The 23,398-nt window shown below is 41.9% G+C and overlaps 1 protein-coding gene across 5 annotated transcripts in view; it reads left to right on the forward strand.

Moving 5' to 3' along the window:
- The first annotated feature begins 17,032 nt into the window (after nucleotides 1-17,032).
- The window catches only part of EPS8 (EGFR pathway substrate 8, signaling adaptor), a 122,238-nt gene continuing 115,872 nt past the window's right edge, over nucleotides 17,033-23,398 (forward strand). For 2 of the 5 annotated variants that reach the window (XM_034063080.1, XM_034063084.1), the window contains exon 1: nucleotides 17,033-17,629. The gene's annotated coding sequence lies outside the window, so the exon portion shown is untranslated. Of the gene's footprint in view, nucleotides 17,630-18,443; nucleotides 18,548-18,901; nucleotides 18,995-23,398 lie in introns of those variants that run through there. The other 3 variants (XM_034063090.1, XM_034063082.1, XM_034063081.1) reach the window with 3 other exon arrangements.

Below are 23,398 nucleotides of genomic sequence, written 5' to 3' on the forward strand. Positions count from 1 at the left end.
AATACTGAGCTGTCTGTATGGAATAACAATTATATGCTGAAGCTAGAGCAGATGTATTGGTGTGAATCACATAAGGGTAGGTTGGGGAATTATAATCAGCCAAACAGACCTACGAATCCATCAGCAGTGGAAATTTTTCTGTGGCCAAACAGCAGATTATTCTAACTGTTACAAGGCAAGATGGGGAAAATGGTTTTCAGCCCATGTTTTGCTGCAAGTCTTGTGTGGAAGCTCCCAAAGCATAGGACATGCATTTGTACATACAACGGTATGTCTTCACTGCCATTTGTGGTGTTCCTTTGATACTTTCATAGGCAGGGTAGTCTCAAAGCATTGTATAAAACAAATGTCATTTGCCTACTTCCCTTCATAATATCTGCTTTAGCATTCAAAAAGTTTAATTCAATAAGGTAATTCAATGTCTTTCCTGGTGGGGTGTTTATTACCCACTTACTCTGTTACTTATAACATAGCTTTATGTGAACCATCAACACAGGCACACTCCCGAAGAGCCATAAACCAGGAAAAGTCATGGTGCAAATTTTGTCTTCTGTCAAGTCTTTCTTCTCTCATATTAGTTTTGCATTTCACCATTTGCATTTTTGTCCACTTCCCCAAGATACCTGCTGATGAAGAAAAGTTATTTTAGCTAGGTGCTTTGTGGTCAGTTTCAGCTGAGAGTTAAGACATAAAAGTAGAGGAACAGAACCAACATCATTGCTAGGGCACTGCTGGGATACAGGGTTTTGCAGTTGCTGCTTTTGCTGTTCTCATACCTGCTCAGAGTGAAGAGATGATAGTAATGTTTGTCATTACATCACAAATTATTTACTATACCAAAGCTAAAGGGCTTATATTATACTTTGTTCAGGATTGATGGAAGTTCTCCACCATTATGCCCTTTACATAAATTCCATATGCATTTGCTGCTTCCCAAAAGGCATGTCGTTGGGCCTGGCAGTTAAGTATTTTCTAGCCCCTGAATTAAAATAATACAAAATAATCAAGCATTTCTATTTCTAGTGATAACTGAAATGCATCCAGACTTATTTTCAGTCAAGCAAATAGGTGTTTGTACAATGATTTTAGTGAAAGGTGATCTAGTTTTCATGATCAGTTGTGGCCCTGCTCTGGACTCGATCAAGCAGGTCCAAGTCCTTGTGTTCGGTGTCCCAGAGCTGAAAGCAGGTCTGCAGATAGGGTCTCATGAGAGTGGAGTAGAGGGGCAGAGTCACCTCCCTCTAGCTGCTGGAGTGCATTTTCAGTTTGTGTCTATCTTTTCTTCTTTTCTTAAAAGAATGGAAGACACACAGAGACTCTGCTTTAAGTAACGTTTTTGCAAAGGTAAGTCACCTAGTGTCACTTCTCATTTAAGCAGATCTTTTAGCTTCTTATCCTGTTTTAGTACCTGTGTAGTCCTGCCACAGTAATGATAGCTTGGATGACTATCCTATTTAATAAGCAATATCAACCAAATAGGAGTGGCACTCCCAGGGAACAGAGGAGTCCCACCTCTCTGATTTAGATTTATGCGTGCATGAATCTCTCACATTTGGGCTCCAGAATATGAGAACCTGCAAAACTTGCCTGACATGTCTTCTGAGTGATGAAGAAGCATATATTTATTAATGAAAATTATCAACTTCCTTCAGAGAAATAAGAATACCATAGATTTCATGAAAGCAATAGGAGCATCAGGATAACAATGGATTCTTGAAGCTTCCCCATTTATCACACTATTTAATCCCCCTAATTTTAGACAATATAAATAGTAAAGCTTGAAGATGTTCCTGCTGCTGGGTTAACTAGATATTAGCAAGATACTGAGAGGCTAGCAATGATGCAAAGAAAGGGCAAGACTTTCTCATGGCACTGGATAGAATCTGTGTGTGAATATTCAGTCTTTTGATGGCATTTTGATGGCATGTCTGACCATTGGTGCAGAAAACCTGTTTACATCATAAAGTGGAACAGGAAGAATCTGTGATTTGTCCACTCAGTGCTACATGGGAGCCAGTCATTCCCTATCAAAAGTATTGTGAGGTCAGTAAGGAGCAAGAAGTCGTCTTCTGCCAAGTTTTCCTGGACAGAAATCCTGCTTTAGTAGATATATTATACGACTTGGGAAAGTGGAATTATATCAGCCATACATCAGGTATAACTGCTTGAATATACAGTTTTCCACAGAAGAATTCAGCGTTAAAAATTCCTCAGTATTTAATGCTTGAATGAGAAACCAGTTACTCAGATTAATGGTGTGCCATTCCAAAATAACAGTAGCTGCCTCCCAGAGCTGCCCAGAAGAGTTAGAATATTTCTTTCTTCCATCCAGATGTTAAAATGATCAGAAACATCAGCCTCTATTCATTAGCTCATAAGCAGCATGGCAAAAACTCATCCTTAAACTTGATCCTATTTCTCTGTATCCTGTCAGAAGAGATCCTAACTACAGTAGCCCATCAGTTACAGAGGTTGTTCAAAGGTAAAGACAACACTGGGTTTTCTGCTGCTTGAAGAATGCAGCTGTTTAGTTTTCAGGGGGATTAAGATCTGCAGCTATTCTGTATCATTCCTCCATACTGATCTTTTTAGCTTCAGGTCTACTCTGGCTGCCAATTTGAGGGTCAGGCCCTAACCTTCAAAGCCATCACCAACTATTTATGTTGTCAGGGCATCGCTGTCTGTACTACAGCTACAGAGCTGCATCCTTCTTGGAAAAGCAGTTCAGAGAGTCCAGGACAAAGTACACTAAGGCTGAAGATAGTTTTGGCAGTGTCTTCACTACTGGGTAAGCTCCTCAAGGAGGGCACACACTCAGCATTCCTGAACCATAAAACTGCTCCTCATATCCTTTCTAAAGTTACCTTTCTGCCCTGTAGAATGTTTCCCTCATCTTTATGGTCTAAAAGAATTTCTTTTATATCAGAAACATGGAACTGTAAGCTAAGATTACTGAGATTTATTTACAAACTATAATGAGCAAACCTGCAATCATTGAAAACCTCACACAAAAATGTAAAAGAAAGAAAGAAAGAAAGAAAGAAAGAAAGAAAGAAAGAAAGGAAGAAAGAAAGAAAGAAAGCTGCTCATTTTGTGATCCTTATGACAGACATTGTGGACTTGGAAAGAGATGCTATTAGCTCCCAGATTTGAGTGATTTTAGATACATGTCCAGATCTTCCCTGTGAAAGACTTTTTTCGACGAGAACTGAGCTGATTTAAACTACAAAGTAAATCTTTCCTAACAGAAAAAGATTTATGTTACATATTCAGCTCCTTCAGAAACAGCCTCTTCTGCCTTTCCACGTATCCTGGTGGAGATAATCCCCTGCAGCTGCTGATTCATGCTGATTGCTCAAGCAACGGTTTGATGCAAGATTTACATTTGCAATAGTGTGCTTACCATTGTGTGAAGGGATTCTTGCAGAAAACTTGATTTATCTTCCCTTTGTAAGCAATCAGCTCTGTTCCAGCTGGTAAGGCAATGCTAGGAGCCAGGTACCAGCTTGAAGATCACCTGATCTGTACAGCAGCCTAGAATTTGCTCCATTTGTAGTGAGTAGGAGGAAAAAAGGGAAGTGTTAAGCAAAAACAACTGATGGCCAACTCCACAACTCTTGTTGCATTTATTATTGTAGGAGGTCAGCAAGAGAACTCTGCCTGTTGATATTTCACTGATAGTTTCAGAGAGACAGAAGAGACTGCCTTTTATTTCCAGTGGTGCTTGCTTTCATACCCAGCCTCCTATTTGGCTAGCAACAGTGAAGTAACACTACTGATCATTTCAGCTTCATTTTCAGACTTCAAGCATTTCATGTTTTGACTTGATCCTTCAGATCTTGAAGAAGCACAACTTCACTTTTATGAATTTAGAGAAAAACAAAATATGAACCCAAGATCACCTCAAGCGTTCAAAGTTACAGGTAAAATGCAAGTATCTTTGTTTAACATTTCACAGCTAGACTGCATCATTTTCAATGTTTACAACTAACCATTTTCCTGAAGATTCTGTTCTAGATACCAATTTTTTCTTCTTATAATTTGGATATAAAATGGTCTCCCCTCAAAGGCATTTCAGAGATTCCAGTTTTGTGATTCACTTGTGAAGGGAGTTATTTTCAATCTTTCCCATGATCTTAGTGTCGTGGGATTTTATTCTCTGGGAGCCATGATGACACAAGGAACAGTAACAACAACAAATGCATTATCCATTTTGAATTTATGATAGCAGAAATGCAGGTTATTTTTGCTGTTTTCTTGTGTTTTCTGTTTAATTTCTCAAATTATACACTTGCTATGCCTCATATAGCATCTGTAAAATGGGATTATTTAGGTTTTCTTCTATTTGACTGCAAACAGACTGTCACAGAGGGACAGATTCTGTCATCTTTGCTGTTGCAGCAGACCACATCACAAAGAAAAATAATAGGAGTGAGAATGCATAATGGGCATTTATCATAAGGGAGCCTAATTTTGAAGCTTATAGATGTATTCATTTATCTGAATATAATCAATAAGTTATTAATGAAGTACTAGAACTTTCAGAAGGTGTGGAGGTTTACCCAATGTGTAAATACAGGATAATGCAGGGCAGTTTGATTAGCATACGAACTGGAAGTCTCTTAACAGTTCAATACATTTAGTAAGAGAAGTTGCTATCCCCTTTGACACGTTTCCATCACAACAGGCAGACACTGTGTCCACTCTGTTTCTGTTTTGTGGTTAAATTAAGGACATCAGTTTTGTGGAACATACCATTCTAAGCCACTATCATAAAATAAATACCATTGCAAAAGAGCTGCAAAGTCAATACCCGTGTGCTGCAACGTCTGTCCTCCTTCACCCTGGGTTCAGGGTGCTCAGTACAGCTGCTGTAAGAAGATGTTCTGGTGAGCCGTGCCGCCTGTGCTGCAGCATCCCAGTGTGCTACAAGGTCACTTTGACCCTCCAGCTTTGTAGTCTGCAACTGAAAATACTGCTTTTGTGTGCAAGATTCTGTTTCAATGTCATCTCATTGGAATTTGGTATCAAATGCCTCTGCCGGTTCCAGGTGGATTACACACTGTATTTGGGAATGCCCAGCTAGTGCTACATTAGGTTACGTTCTTGCTCTGTCTCATGAATGGCTGTCCTGTGTTGAAATGGCAACAACCAGGATAATGTGGTTGTATGTATTGATGTCGGTAAAGTGTATTGGCGAAGGAGGTTACAAATTAGTAGTAGAATATAACCCCCACATTTGTCATGGTGTGTACCTGAAATATAGACACCAGAGCAGATAGGAATTTTTCACATGGCCTTTTAATTGATGTTTGGAGTGGGAATAAGTATGTAATGGGTGGGTGATATGTTTCCTAGAGTGGAATGGGACAGGAGTTGCTTTCTCTTTCATTCAGTTTTGGATGAAGTTCAATGGTATTTTAAGGGCTCGGGCTGTGCTGGCTGGGGAGCAGTGGGGAGAGGAAGGGGCTCTGCTGCACCCTGCTGCACCCAAAGACAGTGATGCGCTCATGAGAAAGGGGCATTGGAGCATGGGGGACATGGGCCCCCACATGCTGGCCTATTGAGTCCAGGCCCCTAAAAGAGTTGTTCTGCTTTTCATTAAGTTTTGGATGTAGTTGAATGATATTTGTAAGGTACTGCAAGGTATTGTATGAGAACAAAACGTTTTAGGCTTTTAACAATTCAAGTTAAACTATATGGTCTGAGGTATCTCTGGGTATGATTTGTGATGTTTTGTTTCTTGGAGACTGTTCTGGTTCACACTGAACGTGTCCCAGGATAATAAATCTTTCTGTAAAAGTGTGTAAAGATTCTAATGCTGTTAAGGATATGTATTTACTCATTTCTTTCAAGAAGGGTCTGTTTCACATCTGTGTAAATGAGGAGGAAAAGGACAGCTTTCTTGTAACATTGTTTTTGTTTCGTTTTCAATTTCACAGGAGTTGGATGCAAACCCGATCTTGTCTCTTAGGAGCCTGTTTACTTTGTTGCCAAGGTCAAGCTAACTTTGTTGCAACCTAACTTCCTATTTTTCACATGGCTGTTCTGTGCTTCAGCTATTTCTCTGGTGTATTAAAACAAACAGGCTTTTGTCCAAAGGCAAATGTTCATGTCTTCTATTTATTTTCTCTGCCTTATTTTTAACCCTTGCAACTGTTTAAGCTCTAGGAAGATGCCACCACCCACTTACCCCATCCCATCCTTAAGGGGCTGCCTAACTGCTGTACTCAAGAGCTCAAGGTCTGTCTGGGAACATGGGGGTTAGGCTGTACTAAGTTGATAAGAAGGAACTATTATGGATCTTAAAGTGGACATTTTGTCAAGGATGCATAAAGAGTCATTGCTCTGAACAGCCATGTGGTTCCAGAATTGGGTAGAAGATGGTGGTGGCGGTTGTAGGAGGGTTCTGGGGTGTGCTTGTCTGTCCTTTTGCAAATAAAGCAGGTTTTTTCCCTGCCTTTTGTGTAGGACCCAAATACTGAATGCACATTAGGAGGTTTTCTAAATTAAATGAGAAATTGCAATGTACCAGATAACTGCAAAATGCAAATGTTCTGAACTTATTAAGCCTTTACTGTTTTGGTTACTTCATCCTCAGTGTTGTGAGGGTTATGGTCTGGGCTGTAGTCTTGAGATAGCTTGGGTTTATGTGTTCATATGTGTGAGAAACTGATCTAGTAAGCAATATCTGTATACTGATGCCCACTGATAGCTAAAATTTATGTATTTCCTGTTCATAGAAAGTTCCATAAAAAATGAAGTGGAAAGCACTATCACTGAAACACAGACAAATAAATCTTGGCTTGTGAGTTCCTAATACTTATGTCTGTGTTTCTTGCTTTTGTGTCATATTATTAGGGTTTCCTGCTGTAGAGGATAGTGTGTAAGCTAGTCAGGAAAACTTTCTGACATTGAAAGGACTCTGCTGCAGAGGTGCTGCTTTCACTCTGATCCCCTTGTTTAAAGATGCCCCAAAAGCACTTACAGAGACTGGAAGAGAAACCTCCCTGTTCAGGAGCTGTGATGCTCATCTGTATGGATGCAACAAACAACCTCACAAGCCTCAGTATCTATATAGCCACAAGTGACTATACAGTATCTGTATAGTATTGAAAGTGAAGAAGGTATCTTTGAAAAATGCAAACCAGATGATCTTCTGTATATGAGATCATCTTCTGGACTGCTCAATGTCCGAATTCCTCTACATTGCACTATTGTGCACTTTTAATGGCCTAGAAGTACAGATGACATTTCAGTTTAGAAGCTCCATACTTTCTGGCTTTATAACTCTGGAAGCTAAATAAATGCTTTCCTGATTTGTATCTCTAACTTAATGACAAACTTCCTGTTGTAATAAGTGCAGCTGTGACAATACAGGCCTGGAATATACAGGATGCTAGAACAACCCTCGGGCAAACAAAGTGTTGGCTGTTGGTAGAAAGAAGGTACCTGTGGATCTTCATATGAGTCCAAAAGATGACTCAGTGATAGAAAAGGCAATTCTAAACTACCCCCTGTTGTGACCTATACAAACATACCCAACAGCCAGCTTTTTCTCTTTCCAAATATCAATACAGGGCTCCAAACAAAACAAACCCAAGAATGAGCCCAAACAAGGTAAAATAAAGCATACTAAAATTCAGGCAACTTAATGAGAGATCAAGTGCAATTTCTTTGGCATATTCCCACAATTTAAGTTAATGCAAAAAGTAATACTATAAGTAGTTAGCTGTTAGGGTTTATTGCTCTCCTCTTGGGACCCAGGAGGAGACTTGTACCTCATTTTATTACTATATGGTCAAAACTGCCTACAAGTGAGAAATAATTTAAAGTGCAAGTCATTAAAAATCACATTCCTCTAGTACAAAATAATAAATCCTCAGAAGAGAAAGATCTACTGCTATAACTCTAAAGATTTCATATCCTTAAATACTTAAAGATAGAAATTGATGGCGAGAACAAGGGTAAGGTCAATATAACATTGTAAACTCAATGAAATATATCCATGAGGATAAAAACCACAGCAAATCACTTCCTGACAAATGATGATGAGGACTATGAGCTATTTATTTCCAATTATTGTGAGATCCACAGTCAAAAACTTCAATATTGCCATCAATTAATCAAGTTCTATCTCACTTTACTCCAGTCCTTAGCTCATAAAGCTTGGTTTAATAGCAGCAATGAAATCATCCTAATAAGGAAATAAAACTTTATGAAAAGATATTGATAAGAGGAAAGCCTTCCTGTTGAAAACAGGCCTACTACTGCAGAGACCTTCATGCTGTTATAGCTATTACTCAAAAGAATGAATATATTTTCACTAGGATAAACGTGCTTTGAGCAATACCCTGTTCCTGTGTCAGGCAGCAAAAGAATTTCATTCATACCCAGAGAATCAGGTTTGTTCTAAACTATGCAATTAATTCCTTCATACTGCATAAACAGACAGTAACACTACTATTACTTCCACACAGACGTACTGCATTACAGTTATGCAGTCTGGCAACAAGCCCTGACTTGTCAACATAAACTTTTCTGTTGAACTGGGATGTATGGTGAGCCAGATTTCATGGTCAGCAGAGTGCAGAAATCCGGTGATTAGAAAAAGAAAAGAGATAGGAAGCCTTGGGATTTAGTTTTGAACTGCAAAAGCAAGTTTGGGTCATAAAGCTGTTGGGATAGGAAGAGAGCCTTCCAGTATCTGAAGGGGGCCTACAGGGATGCTGGGGAGGGACTACTCATTAGGGACTGTAGTAATAGGACAAGGGGTAACGGGTTCAAACTTAAACAGCAGAGGTTTAGATTGGATATAAGGAAGAAATTCTTTTCTGTGAGGGTGGTGAGGCACTGGAATGGGTTGCCCAGGGAGGTTGTGAATGCTCCATCCCTGGTGGTGGTCAAGGCCAGGTTGGATGAAGCCTTGGGTGATATGGTTTAGTGTGAGGTGTCCCTGCCCATGGCAGGGGGGTTGGAACTAGATGATCTTAAGGTCCTTTCCAACCCTAACTATTCTATGATTCTATGATTGTATGAATGGTCAGGAGGAAGGCCCCTCAAATCAGTGCTTAAAAAGCAGCTTGTGAATGAGGGAGGGAATGTGAATTTACTATATTTGCATTTTTCATCAATATGGTAACTGTGTCTTGGATGTGTATTTTAAGTAAATGACATAGGAGAGCTGGAAGGCTTACAGTTAAATAGACTCAATAGTCAGTTAAACTCAAGTCCAAAACATCTTACATTGATATGAATCGTTTTAGTTCCCAAAGATATATATGAACTGTTTTCTTACACTGCTGGGTTCTTTATTACCATTACAGGATCACTACAATAATAATAATAGATCATATAAGAAATAATCAATAATTTATTGTTTATTGTCTTTTTCTTGTTCTTTTACCCATTCCCAGAGCCATGTCTAGAGCAACGTGTCTGGTTTTGGTCCTCTGAATACAAGAACAATGTGGACAAACCAAAGAGAATCTAGTGAAATGTCATTAAAATGACTCACTTATCTGAGTGACATGGTGTACAAAAAGAGTATGAGAAAGCTGTGTTTCTTCCTCTCTTAAGAAGATAAATACTAAAGGAGATCTCTCTGCTGTCTGTAACTACCTAAGAAAAGTGTGTGGAGGAGGCAGGGTCAGACAAGTCTCAGTGTTGCACAAGGGAAAGATGAGAAGTGATGGAACACAGGAAATTCCAAGAGGATGAAAGGAACAGAAAAAATCACCATGAAGTTGGTTAGTAGAAGGACATGAACACACACAGGATACTCAAAACTCAGCTGTATGAATCCCTGAGCAGCCTGAGGTTAGAAGTTAGCTTACTTAATTAACTTAGTTAACTTAGAAGTTAGCCTTGCTTTGAGCAGTAGGTTCTACTAGTTCCAAACTGAACTATCTGTCTGAATCTGTAATTTTCCGGTTCTCATTTATATTATAGCCTCTTTTACCCCAATTCTTGCAGTTTTACAGCGTTTTAAAGGAAGTGTAAATAAACAAATTGAATACGTGTATATAAGTAAATAAAATGGTTAAATTACACTGCTGTAACACAGTAAACAAGAATCAGGTCCATCAAATCTCATATTCGGTCATGACTGGCCACCGGCTAGACTCCCTGCACTGGGCAAACTGCTGTCTAGAGTCTGAACTGCAGAAGTTTGTATCTGCTTGAAATGGGAAACTCACCCAGACCACATGCTGGAGGAGATGCCAGTGCTGGTGTCCAACAGGAGTCAAGCCCCTATTGAGAAGATTCACTCATAAATACAAATTCTCTTTAAAACCTTCCACTTTATTGGCCAGTAGTTCCTCAAGGGAACTGTACAGGAAGCTACATGAAATCTCCTGAGTCCCAGTTAGGGCAGCATGACCTATTGTGTGTTCACTTGCAAGTTAATGGAGAGTGCTGACAAGACTGAGTAATACAATGCATGAGCCTGAGTCTCTACTGAAGAAATAAGCTATCAAACTGTCTCTTCCCTGCTCTTCCTGGGAAAGTGCATTGAATGAAGCACACAAGAGAATGTTTCATTTATCCCTAAGCTTTTGGATTCCTTCAAAACTGCTCTAGCATCTACCTCGTAAATGAGGGGAGTTAATTGAAATTGCTGTCAGCACGCAGAGCCTGGCACTGGGGGAGTATTGTCTCTCCGTGCTATAGTGATTTGATTGGGGCTGCTGTCAGATGTTATATATGTTATGTTCGGATCAGCGTTGAAAAACAGTCCTTGCCATTTGCCTTGTTCTCACAGACAGGGAAGCTCAAGCGATTGTTCCCAATTTGTTTTCAGTTGTTGCAGTCTTCATGCTGATAATTTAACAGGCTATGACTTAGAGAAGAATAACAACAATATCTCTTTGGAATATTACAGAGCAAAGGCACATGAAAGGATAATTAATTTTACTTTCATAGTAGTGTGTGCATCCTGATTTATCTCTTGCAACAGTCATTTACTCTATCGAGTTTGGTAGTAATTTTGCAGTATGTATGGGTCTGCTCCAGCATCCCATAAATTGAACCCTTTTGTCTTCAGTGGGCTTTAGATTCAATTTTATCACATTTCTCATCTCAGGATCTCAGAGTGTTTTGTAATTACACCTGAATAAATCTTCTCCATGTCTCATTCTTCTCCATGTAGCAGAGAATAGGGTAGAATTTGGAGGCAGAGAACAGGAGAGAAGTGCAGAGCTGGCCTTGTGAGGGAGGAGCAGCCTCTTCTGAGGGTGCATGTGCAAAACCAGAGCCTGCCAGCTCACGGTCCCCTGTGAAGGAACTGAACTCTCTTTTAACACTATAAAAGTCTGTGTTGATTTCAAAAGAAACGAAATCGGATGTGCTTATTCTTACTCTTACTCTATTTGTGCATATAATTCACTCTAGGAAGAGAACTTTTTTGATGCAGATACAGAGCAATTTTAAAGTGTCATGGAGCTTCTATTTTGAGGGATCATTAGGAGCAGTGTTACAACAAAATTACTGCCATTTCCTGCAGTTTGTACTATGTGTGAATAAGCTTAAAAAGAAAGGAGCAAAATAATTCATACAACTGTTACAAAACCGAATTAGGAACAAGTTTCACTTCTCAATAAAAAGAGGAAAGGTCCAGAAGTTTAAGGAAATAAGAGCACTTAAGCATTTATATTTTCTAAAGAGATTTGCACTCTTAGGTTGGAAATCCCATTGACTGTCTGGTTTGTGTTGGCTTTACTTCTGTTTTCATACAGAGGAGGGATGTTCCAGATAGACAAGGTTCACTTTCCTCACCTCCATCACAACAAATACCTGCACCCCCAAGTTTTAAATGCAAGGGAAAAAGAAAACCCAAACCCCACAATTGTAAACCTGCAGTGTTTCGTTTGGTTTGGGGTTTCTTTTCCAGATCCCACAGATCCGCACATACTTTCTGAGTTACAAGTCCCTGAAGCAGAGCTCTGTTAGACCAGGTAGGCTAGCAGTGCCTTGCTGTGTGAATCAGAAAGCTCTCACTGTGCCTCCAGGGAGATTCCCAGATTATCTATTCAGTTTCTTTCAGTAACTGTTTGTTTATTGGTTCTACTCAGTTCCTCTCTTTCTATTTTTGTTATAGTCCAGAAATATCCATATCGTGTGTTCCTAATCCTTAGGTTTTCTTTCTAGGGGTTAAGTCATCCGTGTCACATTACAAGAGCTTCAGTCCTTTTGTCTCCATACAGCTGCATCAGCCACAAGCGTCGCCTGATCAAGACCATTCAAGCCCCCTTGTTTAAATTCAACAGCAGTGCTGGTGTCTCTGCCCTCTGGAGTGGTGAATTCTGCTGGCTGACACCACTCCAGAGGAAGAAGGAATTCTCTTGGCCATGTACTTGCTTATTCTTTAACACAGGCTCGTGTAAAGAGGAAGGACTGGCATTATATCTGTTACTATTCTGCCTGATTTGGTAGGATACAGAGACCTTTCTCAGCACAGAGCCCTGCTGTGCTAGGCACTGTATGCATATATATGTTAGGAGAACTCCCAGCCTTGAAAATCTCACCCTTTTAAAAACTGGAACCACAAAAGATGTGGGAAAATGTTCCTGTAACCAAACAGGGTGACTATCATTGTGTGTAAGCTTGATTCCTTCCTTCAGTTCATTGCAGAGCACCCCTTTGGAGGGTCAGTAGGGAAGGCAGCTCAGGTTTCTCCTGCTTTCAGGGGAGTGAAGTGCAGGGGTAGGGATGCTACAGTGCAGCATAGGTGCCTTTTTTGCTGATGAGCCTGTCACTTGCAGTGACTTTTCCCCCCCCGTGTACCCCTTCCCCTCATCAGTGTCTCTTGTACAGGATTGTGGAGGGAGGGAGAGGCTCCTTGATGCTACCTGGCTTCACAGTGGTAAGAAAGAAATAGCTGGTTGAGTCTAATTGCATTTGTGGTTATGTACACAGCCTTGCAATCATGCCATAACCTTCTCAGTCTTAACTCCAAGGGCTGCATATGTGACTCTGTGTGAAGTCAAATTCAGAGACACTAGCTCATTGTTGTACAAGGCACTATAATGGTCAGAGCCTGTGTTTCTGGGTCCCACCACAGCCCTTCCATGGGCACTGGGTGCAACTTCCCAGCATGAAAGAGCTTTGCCCGTGTGGTGTGACCAGAAATAACAAGTCACATTCTTCCACCCCAAACTCATGAGATTCACCCAAAATGTATATAAAACTATACATGTACATGTGCACACACAGAATTATTTTATATGTATGTGTTTTTACTTTCATTTCTGATCTCCCAGGGTCAGATTTTACCATCTTTTAAATTCGTGGATTTTAGGCTTTAATAAAAACACAATGTATCCAAGTTTTGGGATATCACTGTGAGGTTTTTCAGTATTATCTGGGCTTTGACTGTGCCTTTTGTACAATGAAGCTTGTGTCTCCAGATTCATTAATGCTTGTAGACAATGTTGAGGTCTGTGGCAAGAGCTATGTAACCAAAAATTGTCATGAGCATTATTAATTATCTTCACCAGTTAATGAAGCAATTGTTCAATCAGAACTAAGCAAGTATGTGCTGAAATGAGGAGGGTTTTTTCCCCTCAAATGTGTAATATCAGATGAGCTACACGTTCTCTGAACAGGTCAGACAACCAAACCGATTGCTTCTGTCCATAAAAACAAGAATTAAAGCTACAGTTTTCACAATTAAAATTCAGCGCAGTAAACAATAAAAACACAGTTTACAAAGGAATTCTGGCCAATCTGGGCTTTTTCCTACTGTGGTAATGATGTTTGATCTATTTCTTAAGAGCTTAATTGGCTGTAGTCTTGGAATGCACCAAATCCTTGCCATTTGGTAGAAGAAAACCTCTCCCTCTGATATTTCTGCTAAGAAACATGAAATCTGCAGACCCCAAACCCAAATAAAAATGTCAGCATCTTTTATATCAACACCTTGTGATTGTTAAAGATATGTATTGATTTTAGATGCATGGCTCAGGAATTCTGAAGTCTTGGAATGAGCCATATGGTTAACATTGTTCCCCCTCCTCCACCAGGGTAGTGTAGGTCAAAATCCTAGAAAAAAAGGAAAAAACAGAAACTTACCTAAATTCTGGCAAAACAGATGATTTCTTTTTTTTTCCAGGTTATGTATTTTCCTTTCTGCCTGTCTTTTTATATTCTCATGAATATGGGATATAAGGAAAATGAAATATCTGAGGTTTAGTGGTCTCCTCTCTCCCAATAAGCATGCAATTGTAATAAAAAACATCTGTCACAAAAGAGTGTAGGTGTAAAAAGATTGATTGTCTGTCTTATTTCCTTTTTGTCTCCTTAAGACAGGAATATGGAGGCATCAAAATGCATAGCAATGCTTGAGCTTGCTTTGTAACCTGCAGTTTATTTGCTAAAGTTCAATTGGAGTCTCATCCATCAATTACTGTGTAGCTCTTGAGAGGGGACAGGTCAAAATCTAGTAATCACAAATGCCCTGAGCTTTGACCACATGTTCTCTAACTTGGGGATGCAGGCACCACAAGGACCATGGGCAACTTGTAGTTTTTCTGATTCCAAACTCTTCTATAGTACACAGTTGTTCCTCTGTATATATTGTATAACGTTTCCCCTCTGCTTCAGAGCTGAGCCTGAAGTTTGGTTTCTGCCAGGAGAGGGTTACAGACACTCTGGGTTCCTCCTTCCTTTTCACATTTAGGTTGTGGGCTCCTCTCTGATCTGCTTTCATTTGCTGAACCAACCTGGAAGAAATGAAAGGTTTATTAAAGAAAGTTTTGAGACCATTATGTTATTCATAGATTTACTATTCAAAACAAATCTGAGTTTAGAACAATTATGTTCACATAGTTACTACTGAAAATGGTCTAAAAAGAGAGGATGTTACATTTAAGCAGAATATCTTAAAACTAAACACACCCCAAAGAAACTCCCAATGAGACTACAGATTACTTTGGGGCTAAAAGGATTGCTCTACTTATTCTACAAGAAATCTGGAGAGCGACTTTGTACAGGCACATGTACAGGACAAGGGGGAACGGCTTTAAACTGAAAGAGGGGAGATTTAGATTAGATATTAGGAAAAATGTCTTCACTGTGGAATGGGCCCAGAGAAGTTGCTAATGCTCCATCCCTGGCAGTGTTTAAGGCCAGATTGGATGGGGCTTTGGGCAGCTTGGTGTAGTGGAAGGTGTCCCTGCCCATGGCAGGGGGGTTGGAACTAGATGAGCTTTAAAGTCCCTTTCAAACCAAACCGTTCTATGATTATGATTCTTCATATCTTCTGGCCTGCATTGTTTTCTAGATAGGACCATATTTAGCTTTTATGCAAAACGTTTTCTGTAATGTTACCTAAGCAGCAACCAAGTACTTTCTGTATTCAGGATTTTTGTTTCCTTTATCATAGCATAAATAACAGAGGAGCACAGACCAATTGCCAGACTCTTGTTTCTATCATGTGCTGTGGATTCCTCTAGATTAGCCTCACCTTTTTACGATCCTAAATCAGGACCAATTCTGCTGTTTTGCACTGTAGCTGCACATGGCTTAAAATCATGAGAAGAATCAGGCTTGCTTTGTATTGTTTTGTCCTGAAAACTCTATAGATACAGTAGTGTCTGTGTTCAGCGAGAGTGGAAATGCCACTATCAAGTGGTTAATCTTAAAGCCCAAAGCTTACTGCAGCCAATACTGTACACATTTACCACTTGATCATCTAATTTCAATACAGCCCAGACACTGACACTCCCCATAATCCGTAGGCTTGCCCACACCATGCCTTCTGTGGCATGTACGCCTGCAAAGGAGATCACAACTGGCTGGGGCCCTGGTGTTTGGCTGAATTCCATGCAGGAAGGGGGGTGTCAGGAAAAAGACTCTGCTGGGCCTGCCAGACAGTTGTGTAAGTTGTTTATTGTGTGTAAGTCATTCTGCAGGTTCCCAGCGTGGAAAGGATCTTTAGGCTGTTCTACAACAGAAGGAAACTATTTGGCATAGTTTTTCCCCCAAATATGTGTTATTTATCCCCTGAATTATGATGTTCTGCTTTCCTGTTTGCAGCAATATTAGTTTTATAATCATATAATTCTATAAATGTCCATCCCTACTGTACACATCCTGAAGAAAAGTAGTTAAAGCACAGAAATACAATGTATGCTTCCCCAAATCTTTATACCATTTTTTCTTCTGGTTTCCCTTTTTTCATCCTCATGTCTCATTTTCTTTCCATATTCTTCTTGATTATCTCTGTCCCTTCAAAGTATTTTCTTCCCAAGTAAAAGCAAACAAAAATATCAGCCCACAGTGGTCTCCTGCATTTGTTTTTTGTCCTTTTCTAAAGGGAATTGGAGCAGGGGCTGCTCTTGGGCTACTATCCAGGAAGGAAGGGAATAAAGGCAGGGTTTGTCCCTGCCAAGGACTGAAGCAGTCACCAACCTTTTCTTTGACAGCATCTCTCTCTTGTATTCCTTTACACCTCTCATGGGGTAAGTGCTTTTTGTATAAATTACTATTATTATTACTATTTACCTAGGGAACTTGTCACAGCGCATGGTGACTGGCACTAATAGACTGGAAGTGTCAGTGTAATGTCAGTGTTCCTGAAAGGGTTCATTCACACGAAAGACCTGGGAGGCCTCCACATAATCTGATCCTTGAAGGTTTGAAGGCTTCTTGGAAACAAAATTCCTGTTTCCAAGGAAAAAAACTTACTGTTATCTGCACATTTCATTGCTTGTTTAGGGACATAAAAGTGGACTCAATGCTCTCCTACCATGATTTCACAAGACTTTGTGCTTCCCTGTTACGTGAAGAAACCTCTGGACTACAAAGCAGCAGGGACAGAACCACTAGAGGATGCAGTGTGACAAGGGGCATCGCCAGCTCACAGCCAGGAAGGGCAAGTTGGCTGAACTGCTCTTTCTTTCCTGTAGGGGTGGCTTTGTTTCCCTCGAGGCAAGGTTAAGGTAACTTCTAAGCAATTGTGGAGTGCGGCCCCACCTCTCCCAGCCTGATCTGCAAGCTCGGGTTACTCTGCCTGTGTGGTTGACGGAAGCCTGCAGTGAGCCTTATGCCTGCTTGCTGCCCACTGCCTCCTGCAGCTCTGAACCTTCCTGGCAGCCGGGCAAAGGAGCAGTTTGCAGAGCTCAGACCTTACTATTAGGGAGATTTGCTGGGAAACAACAGGTCAGAGATGGACTAACAGCACTTGAGAAGGGATTCAGCGACCGGACCGGTGCAGACAGCAGCTGAGCAGTACCTTCTTTCATGGAATGTGCTTAGGAAAATCCATGTCCTTCCCGGAGAAGCCATCAGGGGCACGACTCTGGCAGTGATGGCTCTGACTTCACCTGCCTCTGCAAATGAGTCACGGAGTGTTATAAAGAGCAAGGACCTGCCAAGTCTCACTTCTTGGAACTGAGTGGATATTTCAGCAGGCAGCTGCTCTTTCATTAGTTTATGCTTTTCCTCTGCGGGTTTCTTGAAGAAGGTCTGGGATCACATCAGCTTTCTAGCACAGAGGACCTGTTGCTATGTATGGATAACTGTGGCTCAGTCCTGGAAGTCTCTGTGTGTTTGGTCTAAGTCTGATTTTGATCTTCACGAGGAATCTTGGTGACACCTGGAAGAAGGGTCGGGACATAATTAAGAGGTAGGTCTTTCAGGTCTGGCAATTCAGTCCAATACACGGAACCTCAAAACTCAGATTAACTTTGCTATATACTACCTGAAGGGGGTTCTTTCATCTTGCTGATGGTGTTGAATGATTGATGTTTTCTGTTTTTTCTCTCAAGTCACAAAAGACAAAAACTGACTGGAAAGTGAAATCGGTGCAAACTGGTTCTCAGAGAACAGCCTGGGTTTAGGAGTGGAAGTGGCTCATTATAGAAATCACGACTGTGACAGCAGCATAGCGTGAAGACTTTGGCTACCTGTAAGCATGCCAATTGTAATCTGTGCATGGGACTATTACCCCTTGCCAAGTGAAAGACACGTGTAAATTGTCAGGTCAGGAGGAATGTGGTGCCAGATGGAAACAACATAAACAGCTGGGAGATTTCATCTGGGATTTAGGGTAAGGACGGGGGACTTTTGTTCCCATAGCCCCCTTGTTCCAAAGGTGCCTTAGATACACCTGCTTCTTCGAGGAAGGGTTTTGATGTGCAGTCTTGGTGGGTTTTGTGTGTGGCTTTTTTACTTCTTATATTTGATGAACGCTTAAGACGCCTTTAAACAGCTCCCGTGTTCCAGCCGGCTCCGGGGTGCTGCTCCCCGCACCTCCATGAGCCCCGGGTACCAGCAGCAGGGAGCGGACCGACGGCTCAGCACCCCGCAGAGCCCGAATGATGCGGGCGGCTCCGCGGACCGCCCCGGCTGCGGGCTGGGGCTGGGGCCGGGGCCGGGGCAGGGGCCGGGGCGGGGCGGAGGGCCGGCAGAGGGAGCTCCGCTCCGCTCCGCTTCGCTCCGCCGCTGCTCCGGTGACCGGCACTTTGTTGGCCGGCGGCAGCAGGATCCCCGGCCGCACGGAGCGGAGCCCCCGGCGCAGGAGGAGCACGGAAGGGAAGGGAAGGTAAGGGAAGGGAAGGGGCTGTCGGGGAGGGATTTCCCCCGATCGCCGACACCCCCTTTTTGTTCCGCGACCCCCAAAGCCGCCGGGTTCGTAACATGGCGAATCGCGGGGCATTAACCCCAGGTCCCCCCGATGCGGGCGCTGCCGCCGCTCTCCTCTCGGGCAGGGGAAGCTCCCTCTGGGCAGGGCTGTACGGTGGCGGCTGGGGACGGTGCATAGCGCTGCCTCCCTGCCCTGCCCTGCCCTGCCCTCCGTGGCTGGGTGCACACGTAGCTCGGTGTGTACGTATAGGTGTACGTATAGGTGTACGTGTGCCTTCCTCCTCCCTTGCGGTAACGACAGCCGCCGCCACACCTGCTCGCACCTTGCCCGCCGGGATTCCGCCGGTGCTCGAGAATGGCAGAGTCCCGACCTGTGCCGTGCTCCTCCTGCCTCACCTCCTACCAGGTGACTTGGCTTTCTGTCTTTGTTGTGGTGTTTTCCCCCGGTTTTAAGCTGGCTTTTGCAAAGGAGGGATGCATTGCTGGTAGCTGGTGCAGGGCTGCTTTCAGGTGGGATTATCCTGTTGCCTGCCCGTGTTTCTTTGATGCTGTGCCCTCCTGTCTTCCTCCATATCTGCTAACTTTCCCTGGCTTTCTTACTCTTCCTGCCCCCCTCATTGCCATGACATGTGCGCCCTTATGCATCCGCGGCTGCATGATGGATGATCTGGGCACATGGTGGGAAACAGATCTGTGGCATTTTGCAGTATGAACTAAGGTGCTCCTGCCCCCTCATAACCTCAATAGGTCTGCACTGTATCTATGAAACCCTTCTTTTAAACCCTAATTTTAAGCCAGCTAGTAATAGGCAGTTGAAGAAGGGTGGAACAAATGTTTCCTAATGAAATACTGGCATTCATCCCTGGCAGTGTTCAAGGCCGGGTTGCACAGAGCCTTGGGCAACCTGGTCTAGTGGGAGGTGTCCATGCCTGTTGCAGGGGGATTGGAGCTAGATGATCTTAAGGACCTTTCCAACCCTAAACTATGATTCTAGGATGTTGTTTGGGAACCAGCCCTCCCACTCAAAAGCTGTGCTTTGGCTCGTGGGTCTTGTACCCTGCAGAACTGTGGACATGCAGCAGTAGGACCTTTGGTGGAGTCTGCTTTGTTTTCTTAGAGCAGATTACTGAAGATAAAAGTGCTACTGCTCTGTGGTGTTTCTGCTGAAATATGAACTAAAGGGTGAATCTTCTGTGTCTTTGCAGTGTAGATCATATTTTAGTTGTTCTCTCCATCATCAAAAATGTGGTCCTCTTCCCTTCCTATTGACCATCTTTCTTGTTTGTGATTGTGCAATGTCTGTATGTCAGCTATAAAAGTTGCTTACATGGGGAACTATAAAAATGACCATTTTTGTTGTTAGCAACTGGAATTACTGAATCAGCATTGTGTGACCAGTCTCCTTTCAGTGGAATACCCATGGAAATGCTGCAAGGCTTGCCCTCTGACAAGTGGTTCTCTTCAAGGCCAGGCTTGAAATGTGTTGGTTGTTCATCTTGTTGAACAGCGGGGACTGCAAAGAGCTCACAGGGTTTCCAAGGTGTAAGGCAGACACAGCATATCTCATCTTGATTCACAGTTCACAGGGAGGGAGTGTAGCATTATCAGCATATGGGTATCATCAGGTAACAAGATACTGTGCTCCAGGCTCCATGGAAGCGGGTTGGGGCTGCTGCTTGCTTTTACTGGGTTAGGCTATGGAAATATGAGTGGCTTTGGACTTTAATTGTTCAACTGGCTTCTATTGTCACATACTCATAATAGCAGCAGTATTGAGTTATGCCTTCTCGGAGCTCATAATGCATGCTTCTGTTTGCGTGTAATTCTGCAAATAGCCAGAGCATCCCATTAGATTTAACTGGGGGGAGATAACACCCTACAGGCAACAAAACCCAATAGTGATTATGTGCTGGGTTACATATAGCTATAATAGAGAGGGCAAGATTGATCTGAAGATACTTAGTTCTGCTGTGTAATCCACAGATGGGAAAAAATGCAGAAGTTTGCACTTGGTGACAGCTAAATTTGTGAAATATGATTGATTTTCTTCCTGTCCATAGTGGAGCTGTAACTAGCAAATCAGTCACATTAACTGCTGCACTCTTTTGCCCTGTGGGTGAAAGCTTATTAAAATCTAAACATCTGAAGTTGATTAATTGGTGCTCTGAGTGTCAAATATATAAGAACATTTCTTTTCAGCTTCTGCAGTGAGATAACAGAAGACTTCAAGTCCACACAATGGAGACTGTATTAATAGAAGTGCTTGCTAACTTTGATTTAGTTTCTAGCACTTGTTGCTCTTATATTCCTAATTACAATTCCTGCATTGCTCTGTTTTCTTGAACGGTGAATGAGTGGAAAAAGGGATGGAATTTTCTTAAAGATACATCTTTGCCAGACAGAAAAATGGAGCCCTTGGGTCTGTGATCCCTCCAGACTCTTCTCTCTCTGCTGTGGGGCTGGTGGCAGAAGGAAAATGCATTTAACACCTTTGAGCTGCGTTGCTTGTGATACAGTGTGCGTGGCCCAACCCTCACATCTCCATTCAAACAGGATTGGAAAGGTGCTTTTGCCGTGCATTTAATTTTCTGCATGTGGATATGGCTGTTTCTCACGTTTCCTTTGAAATGAGGATTTCTTCTTGCTTTCTCACTTAACAGCATCTGGTTGTGACCCCTTTGTCAGTAGGATTTACAAGTTTTCCTCATTTTAGTCCTGAGCTGAGTTCCCAAGGAGGTTAATCAACAGTTCATGATTAGATGGGTTTTGACTGATCTTGAAGCCTCAGTATTTGCTTTGTGGTACAGAGAGTAGCATGATGCCTGAAATGCCCTTTTTCCTCATAGTAGGGCCGTATTTACACAGTACTTGTTAAAACTGTAAGTCACCAAAATGCCATCTGTAACTAAATTAATAGTACAGTTATATATTGAGTTTTCACAAAGGAATTAGAGGCTAATTTCTTGTTTTCAGTGGTAGCTCTCCAGTTTTTCCAGTGTTAAACACTTTACATTACCAGCAACTAGAATTCTTGCTTTCAGGAAGGGCTGTAACCACTGCCATTTTATCTCAACTCCAGTTAGACTCTGATTCATCCAGCAATTTATTCATCCAACACACTGAATTTCCCATGGTTTCATGCAGATCTTGATTTAACCCTGATACCATGAAATTGCTGTTTCCCACCCCAGATCTCAAGTTAGATGATGGCTGTCATCTGAATTGTAGATTTTGCTGGCAACTTTGCCTGTTAATGCAGTCCTGAATGACTGCTGGAGTTCTCCCTGTCGTGCCCACAGATGAACTTGGGTATAAAGTCATTTAAAGTTTCAACTAAATCAGTGGGACTGTTTGGGGTGTGTGTGTGTTGTAAAGTGTTTACAGAACTGTTTACAAAACAGCTTTTCTGGCACTGGAATAGAAAGGTGAGATAAGGTGTCTTTTGTAATGTTTGATAGCAAAGATCCTAGGTAATGCTGCTTTGTTGCCTGGTGAGGTTAGTCACAGCCACCTTGGAAAGGCCACCATGATGTGGGAAGAAACAACCTTCAGATCTGCTTTGTGGGGAGGGCTTTTGTTTGGTTGTTTTTTGGTTGCTTTGGTTTTAATCGCTTGCCATGGACACTGGGCGGATAAAAAATGAATCAGTTATGAATGGAAAGGTTAACATTAGCTTTCGAGGACGTGGTCTCATTTTAAGCAGTGACTGTAGCCCACAGTCACTAGCACATGCCTTTGATTTCATTCTGTAATGCCATATTAGCCAGCACAGGGCCTTGAGTTCTACTGGTGAACGCTTCCAGTCCTTTCTCCCCTTCCCTTTCTATGCCAGTGTCTCTGTAATTAAAGCTACTCATGCTGTGAATCTCTGAAGGATTAAGATCTAAAGTGGAAATAGCAAATTACAAATTACCTTATTTGCATTTATCACCTTTGTCTTTTCCTGAATAGACTTCAGCAACCTTACACATTCTGGACAGGCAAAGCAGATGTCTCTAGCTTCAAAGGTGCAGGGTTAGTGTTTTCCATGGAATTCCTAAATCTCTGCTTAAGTTACCCATTTTCCTGGGGTTTTCTGTTGTGTGGTTTTCTCCTGCATAATGTCATCCTCAGTTCTGATGGTGGATTGGATATTCTACTTGCTTTTGTTCTTCAAGCTTCAGATGAAGATGTTCTTCCTGCAGATGAAGGATTTATCTTTTAATAATCAAAAATGTTACCACTTATGGATTTGCTGGATTTTATAGGTTCCCACTGAATGGAAGGGAACATCTGACTTCTTTGAAACCTTCCATGAGTGTAGAGGAGCTGCATTCAGCTGACTTAATTGTGAAGTTTCCATAGCTGCTTCTTGGGGAAGGAGGCTGGAATTTGTTGTAACTGCTGGATGCTTCAGACTTAGTCTCCTGTAAGAGTATCACTGTGAACATTAACATATGTAGCTTGGGAGTGTTTGTAGCTGGAAAATAAGTGGAAGACTCATGAGATTTGTAGGTATTACTTTTCTGCTGCTGCAAAAGCAGTTTTAAAGATCCAACCAAGTAGAAAAGCAGGCACCAGGCTTGCTGCTTCTCCCATCAGTTCTTCATTCTCCTCCCCCTTGCCTTCTAGAAACTGGCTCAAATGAAAGGAGAAGCTGAAACTAAGATATAAGCAGTACCCTTTTGCTGTTCATTAATAGAGGTCCAAACCCACTAGGAAATGATACCTGAACATACCCTTCAAATCAGCTGCTTAAAACTTGATCTAAAACCCATGAGAAATACATGGGATTACAGAAGTCCATTTGCTCTTCAGTACTTACAGATGC

Source organism: Melopsittacus undulatus, chromosome 5 (assembly GCF_012275295.1).
Source record: "Melopsittacus undulatus isolate bMelUnd1 chromosome 5, bMelUnd1.mat.Z, whole genome shotgun sequence".
NCBI classification, from domain to species: Eukaryota; Metazoa; Chordata; class Aves; order Psittaciformes; family Psittaculidae; genus Melopsittacus; species Melopsittacus undulatus.